Source organism: Molossus molossus, unplaced genomic scaffold (assembly GCF_014108415.1).
Source record: "Molossus molossus isolate mMolMol1 unplaced genomic scaffold, mMolMol1.p scaffold_m16_p_9, whole genome shotgun sequence".
Taxonomy (NCBI): domain Eukaryota; kingdom Metazoa; phylum Chordata; class Mammalia; order Chiroptera; family Molossidae; genus Molossus; species Molossus molossus.
In genome coordinates this window covers 81,682,725-81,690,694 of record NW_023425403.1, presented here as the reverse complement: position 1 = coordinate 81,690,694, position 7,970 = coordinate 81,682,725, and positions in this window count along the sequence as shown.

Sequence of the window (7,970 nt, the reverse complement as noted above, 5' to 3'; positions counted from 1 at the left end):
AATACGATATATAATCAATTAAATAAATAAATACACAGACAAATAACATGTTGTGATACAGAAAAAGTATTTTTAAAAGAAGAGTTCTGACAGAAGTAGATACATGTCCTTGAAAAAATAAATGTGGGAGATTTTTTTCTTAACTGATGAAAAAAGCTACTTCTAGTTTTTTTTTGTTGTTGTTGTTTTCAAAGTGTTCATATCACCATAAACTGGTGGTGAAGAGAAAACCTATGGTCCAAGTTACTGTCAGATATGACTGTTCTCACTACTGATCATCTTTGTGAAACCAAAGCAAGATAATGATGGTATCAAATAACATAAGATAATCTCTGTAAGTCTCTGAGACATATCTGACTTTACCTGGTGAGGTTCCCCCATCTAAGACAACACAAATAAAACTCCTGATTTGTCCTAAAAATATACGAAAATAAATACATAAATAAAATAATAAAAGAGCTCTGAGAGATTAACTACTTTTCTGGAGCAGTATTTAAAAAAAAATGGAATTGTACAATTTTAAAGAATAAAAGAGATTAAGGATGGTCATTAAAAAATAATGCACAGAAAAATTTTGTTTGAAAACATAATAAACAGTGAAAAAAAAAGATGCATATGCCTAGAGGAAAATCATATTTGTCTGAGGTAGGCAAGGCAGAAAGTAAAATTCACATTTTCTCTTAGTGCCTATCATGTCTAGAGTTGGCCAGAACCTGGGAGTGACCTTCATAATGTCATTGGATGTTAGATCTCAATGACCTAATTTTTTTTTTTAACAAATTATATAATTCACATTTTTAAAAAAAGATTTATCTGCCCTTCTCTTTTATTTACTTAGAATATGAAGAGAACTGCATTGCTTCAGAATTAGGCTATTTCAATAAGCAAGGCAATTTTATTATAGATACAGCTGCAACGCATATTTGGTAAATCTTAATAACATCCTGTTACACCTACACAATAAATTACTAGTAAAAACTTCTTTAGCTGTGACATTTTCTCTGTTTGCTTTATCATCAACTTTTAGATAGGCATATATTCCAATTTTGAAAAGAAACACTTTCACAAACATAATGACATTTGATTGAATCAAGTAACTTAAAAGCCATGCCTTCTTAAAATAGTCTCTACAGTCCTATTTTTCTTCAAAAAGTGGTATGAAGCAGATCTATAATTGGAACCAGCACCCTTCCCTCGGGATGGCCAATATGCTATTTCCGCATAATGGTTTTCCATAGATCTCACTCTCTTCTGTACAATTATTAACTTAAAATTCCATGTTAAACTTTAAGATCCTCATACTCAGGGTTTCTCAGTACACTATTCACAGCCTACAAGCAGATGAACATGGCATTTGATAGAGTTGCATAGATTATTATAAAACAATATTTTAAAAATCACTTATTCTTTTCACAAATGTACTTGTATTTTGGAAAGATTTCCTGGATGTCTTGGAACTAAAGAAATAAATATAAATAAATGTAAAAACTGGAGTCCACAGAATTTCAAGCAGCACAGAAAGTAACTGGGTGGATACTCCCGGAGAGTTTGTTAATAATTCATGCTTCCTAGGGCATGCCATAAGCCACTCCACCCATTTGATTTGACTTCTATCTCAGGTGCCTTTTTCATTTTGTTGCAGCTTAAGTGAGTACAAAAGTAGTTGAAAACCATAACTGATATTATATAAAATTACAGAAACTTTTAATAACTTCATATGCAATAAATCATTTAAACCAGTAGTTAACTGGAGGTAATTTTGCCTTCCAGGGGACATTTGTTTGTGCCTAGAGACCTATTTCTTTGTCATTGAAGAGCTTGCGCTCCTGGTGGCTAATGGGTGGAAGCTAGAGCTACTGCTAAACATCCCACAGTACACAGAACAGATCCCTGCAAGAAAGAATGACCATGCCCGGCCGGTGTGGCTCAGTGGATTGAGCATTGTCCCATGGACTGAGAGTTCCCCGTTTGATTCCCAGTCAGGGCATATGCCTGGGTTTCAGGTTCGATCCCCAGTAAGGGGCATGCAGGAGGCAGCTAATCGATGTTTCTCTCTCACATTGATGTTTCTATCTTTCCCTTCCTCTCTCTCTAAAAAAATCAATAAAAAAAAATAGAATAAAAAAAATAATTATGTGGCCCAATATGTCAATAGTTCCAATATTAAGACATTATTGTTTATTCTCTTCACAATACCTACAAGATAGGCAGCTATTGCCAACAACTTAGTGATTTAAAATGAGACAACTATAATGTTAGCAGCTTGCCAATTTTGCAGAGATATACAGTTGAGCTAGAACTTAAACCTAGGCAAATTCAAGCAGTTTGGCACAGAAAACATGGTTGTAACAACTGTTATGTGGTCTCACTGGTGTTATGATAGGCTACTTAAGAAATGACTTCCAATACACCTTCTGGTACTCACACCATTGTGTAATAACCTTCATTTGTGTATGAAATGAACTTAGTGATTTGTTTTTAAGAATAAAATGCAGCAAAAATTTGGGAGGTCACGTTTAGTAATAAGTTATCAAAATCTGTGACTTCTGTCCAGCCGGTGTGGCTCAGTGGTTGAGCCTTGACCCATGCACTAAGAGGTCACCCATTTGATTTCCTGTCAGGGCACATGCCCAGGTTGTGGGCCCAATCCCCAGTGGGGTCTTGCAGGAGGTGGCCAATCAATGTTCTCTCTCATCGATGTTTCTATTTCTCTCTCCCTCTCACTTCCTCTCTCTCTAAAAATCAATAAAGGAAAAAATTTTTTTTTTAAATTTGTGACTTCTCTCTGTTGTTTTGATTTTCATTTCCATGATGATTAGTGATATTGGACATCTATCTTCTCATGTATTTGTTAGCAATTTGCATATCTTCTTTGGAGAAATTTGTATTCAAGTCCTTAGCCCATATTTAAATAAGATTATTAGTTTTTTTCACTATTGAGTTGTAAGAGTTCCGTATATATTTTATTGATTAACTTCTTATTTTATATATGCTTTTCAAAGATTGTCTCATGCCCTGGCCAGTTTGGCTCAGCGGTTAGAGCGTTGGCCTGCGGTCCGGAGAGACCCGGGTTCGGTTCCCGCTAAGGGCACGTACTTCGGTTGCAGTTTGTCCCCGGCCCTGGTTGGTCGTGCGGGTGGCAGCCACTCGATGTGTCCCTTTCACATCGATGTTTCTCTCTCTCTTTCCCTTCCTCTCTCTCCCTCACAATCTATCTGTACAAAAAATGGAAAAATATCCTCGGGTGAGGATTAAAAAAAAAAAAAAAAAAAGATTGTCTCATATTCTGTGGGTTCCCTTTCACTCTGTCACTTGTTTCCTGTGGTGTGCGGAACTTTTTAGTTGTATATAGTCCCACTAGTTTATGTTTGTTGTTGTTTACCTGTACTTTTGATGTTATAGCATGAAATCACTGCTGAGATCAATGTCATGAAGATTTTCCTGTTTTCTTATAATAGTTTTATAGTTTCAGGTCTTATATGTTAGTGTTTATTCTATTTCAAGTTCATTTTTTATAAACTGGAAGGTAAGGGTCCAATTTCCTTCTTTTGATTGTGCATTTTCAGTTTTCCAAGTACCATTTTTTAAAGAGGCTGGCCTTTCCTTGTTGTGTGTTCTTGGCCACCTGCAGATTTAATTCTGGGCTCTCTTTTCTGTTCCATTGGTCTACACATCTGTCTTTATGCTAATACTACACTGTTTTGTTTTGTTTTATTTTGATTACTAAAGATTTGTAATATATTTTGAAATCAGGAAGTGTGATGTCATCATCTTGTCTTTCTCAGAATTAATAAAGCTATTTGTGGTCTTCTCTGATTCCATATGATTTGTAGAATTGTTTTATCTACTTCTATAAAAATGTCATTAAGCCCAGACAGATCAGCTCAGTTGGTTGATGACTGTCTTGTGCACCAAAAGGTTGCTGGTTTTATTCCTGGTCATAGCACATACGTGGATTGTGGGTTTGATCACCAGCTGGGGCATGTATGGAAGGCAAAAAAATTATCTCTCTTTTTCTCTCCCTTCTTCTCTCTAAGCATGTCCTTGGGGGAAGATTAAAAAAATGCCATTGAGGTTCTGAGTCTTCCAATCTATGAACATGGAATGTCTTTCCTTTTGTTGTGTCTTCTTTAATTGCTTTCATCAGTGTTTCATAGTTTTCAGAACACAAATTTTTTGTCTCTTTAATTAAGTTTACTACCACCTGTTAGGAAGGCAACGTGACAACACGTTTTGCAAGTATATGGGGAAATTAAACCCTTGCACACTGTTTGTAGCAATGCAAAATGATACAGACACTATGGAAAACAGTATGAATGTTCCTCAGAATTTTAAAATAGAACTACCATATAACCCAGCACTCCTGGGTATTTATCCAAAAGAACTGCAATCAGAATCTTGAAAAGATATTAACACTCTCATTTCATTGAGCTCTGTTCACAGTAGCCAAATCATGAAATGTCCAACAACATCTAAATAAAGAAAATGTGGTATATACATACGATGGAATATTATCCATAAAAAAAGAAAAAAATCTCACTTGTATAAAGTACCTAAAATAGTTTAACTCATGGAATCGAAGAGTAGAACAGTGGTTACCAGGAACTGGGACAATGAGAAATGAAGACTTGCTAATAAACTGGCATAACATTTCAATTAAGCAAGATAAAAAAGCATTAGAGATCTGTTGTACAACATTGCATCTACAGTTAACTTTAATATATTGTACATGTAAACATTTGTTAACAGGGTAGATCTCATGTTAAGTTTTCTTACCACAGTAAAATAAAATTCAATTTAATAATTAATTTTTTTTTCTTACACACACAAAAAAAGACTGTAAGTAACTTTGGCTGACACACACTCTCTCTGATTTTTCTGGCTTGCTTCTTTTGATGAAGCAAGTTGTCATTGTGAGTTGTCCTACAGAATGCCCCATGTGGCAAGGATCTAAAAATGACCTCTGGCCAACAGCCCCTGCTGCAAATCCTTCCATCAACCAGGTGAGTGAGCTAGGAAGCTGATACTTTCTTTTCTTCATATAAAATTACAACCCTAGCTGATACCTTGATGGCATCGTGTGAAAGATCCAGTCAGAGGACCTAGCTAAGCCATACACTGATTCCTTACTGAGATAAATCAATAGCTGAGTGGATAAAAAAGCTGTGGTACATATATACAATGGAATACTATGCAGCTGTAAGAAAGAAAGATCTCTTATCCTTTGAGATGCCCTGGAGGGACCTGGAGAGTATTATGCCAAACAAAACAAAACAGTCAGAGAAAGACAAGTATCACATGATCTCACTTATTTGTGGAATATAATGAACAAAATAGACCCAGAGACATATAAGTAGGGTTCAGACTGACAAGCCTCAGAGGAGGGGCAGGAAAGAGGGAAGAGATAAACCAAAGAACTTATGCATATAAGCATAACTGATGGATACAGACAACAATGCTGGGGGGGGGGTGTCAATGGGGAAAAAAGGAGAAACATCTGTAACAAAAAATAAATTAATAAAAATAAATAAATAAATAAATAATAAAGCAAATTAAAATTCTAAATTTGAGGTAATTTGTTACGCAGCAGTAGATAGCTAAAACATATATAATTTGAAATTTATTTTAAATGTATCTTTGAAAAATGTTCACATGTTTCTTATATTTTTCTTGGAGAAAAAGTATATGCTAAGATGTATCTATAAACTCTTTTTAACTGCTTTCAGTAATATGATTTGTATAAATAAATTAATAAAGTAAATAATTTAGTGGGGGTTTCAATATTTTATCATTGGAAATATAAATGTAGTTACTACAACATTAATGCATACACAAATCATCATTTAAATGTAATATATCAATCACACTGATTGATTGTGGGTCAATACATGTTTTATTGGTATTTTTTTCCTGCCATAGTGCTGTTATAAGTTAAATAATGGCTAATACATATCATAGTTGTTCAATCCCAAAAATATGTGACCTAGTTTTATAGCCTAAAGAAAAGAACATTAGTTAACAAAATTGACAGAAGATGGTGAGTAACTTAACTACTCCTTTTGTAAAATTACACATCTTATAACTGAATATTCTTGATTAAAATAGTACTTATACAAAACCTGCCAGCTTGATTTATTTCTGTTATCATGAAACTTTAGGCTTCTGCTCTATTTATATTCTACAGAAATCAAACCATAAAGACAAGTTCTTCACATATAACTTACAGATATAATACAGGTTTTATTATGATAATGACCATTCTTAAATATTTCTCAATTATAAATTAGTAAAATAAGAGCTATAACGCCGGTGTGTCTTGAGTTCTTTGAACAGTACCTGGCACACAGTAAGACCCAGTCTGTATTTGTTATCATATAAAAATTGGAAAGCTGTATAAAACAGTATCAAATTATATTAAACATTTTTAATCACAATAAAAATGCACAATTATTTAAAAATAACAATCAAATATATGTTAAAAAGTAGGATTTAGTATTATAGCAATAATGTAATTCTTTCTAGTTATGTTTCTATGTGTATTAATTCATTTATAAATTTGTCCAACAACTATGTATTAAATTCCTACTGTGCTCCCAGCACAAGGTTAGACTCTAAGGACATACTACGGAAAAAAGAGAAAGAAAGCCAAATATATTCCTGATAATGAACCCAGATACAGAATTTAAACCAACAAATATATAACTATTTACTGAAATAATTGCTTTAATAATAGAAAGCAAGCTCACCTGCTCCTAAGTGCAAGAAGCCATAACCTTCCAGTTATTGCTGGAGTCTTGGACCAATAGCTACCAGCTATTACAGGGCTGATGGAACTGCATTAAGACAATATGATCTCTATAAACATTTGAACAGGTAACCCACAATGCTGAAAGAAGTTAAGAGTGCCTTGCTCAAGCACCACCTATTCTCCTAAACTTGGGATTAATCCTAATAAAAGTGATACATTGTCTTTGTATTTGTACTCTTTCTTTTTCTGTTGTTAATTGTGAAAGAACATTCTTTATAACCTCTAAAGTGCTGCCAGTTCATATGCACTGGGATTGCCCCTTGACCTTTATGTGCCAGTATTCCACAACCATTTGTCTCAAAGCAATGTGATTATGTTCATCAAAAAGCTGCTAGGCACAGGAATCACCTAAAAAGTGCCACCCAAAGGCCTTCCATATGTCTTGTTTTAGGAAAAAAAAAATATATATATATATATATAGACTTTTAACATGATCCCTGGTTCCTGCAAGTACAATAAAATTGTCATATGCTTACAAATATCCACATAGCCTTCCCAGTTCCAACAGCATATTATTTTCTAGTTTATAAAATGTTTCTGTCTTTACTTGAATCTTTCAAATGGCACATCCATTAATGCATTTTTTATGACTTGGATTTTATTACATGTTCTTAATATCTTTTTATTTGACCCCCCCTTTTTTGGTAAAACTTTAGGAGTTCTGTCATAACAAAAGATAAATACAGTAGTCTCATAACATTTGGGGGAATACAAGACAATTAAAGTAGGTAATTGCACTAAGGTTTGATAAGTATTGTAACAGGTGAAATGGTGGATAAGACAAAAGCAAGAAAAAGAATTGATAGAACCAACTTAGAAATAGGAAGAAAACTATAAACATAATAATCAAAAATGACAATAAATAAGTACATATCAATAATAATCTTAGCCCAGCCGGTGTGGCTCAGTGGTTGAGTGTCGACCCACAGACCATGAGGTCACCAGTTCCATTCCTGGTCAGGGCACATGCCCAGGTTGTGGGCCAGATCTCCAGAAGGGGGCATGCAGGAGGTGGCCAATTAATGTTCTCTTTCATTGATGTTTCTATCTCTCTCTCCCTTTCCCTCTCTCTCTCCTTAAAATCAATAAAGAAAACAAATAGGCAGTTAAATGAATTACAATAAAAACATTCAAACATATGGAGGCTAAATAGCATCTTATT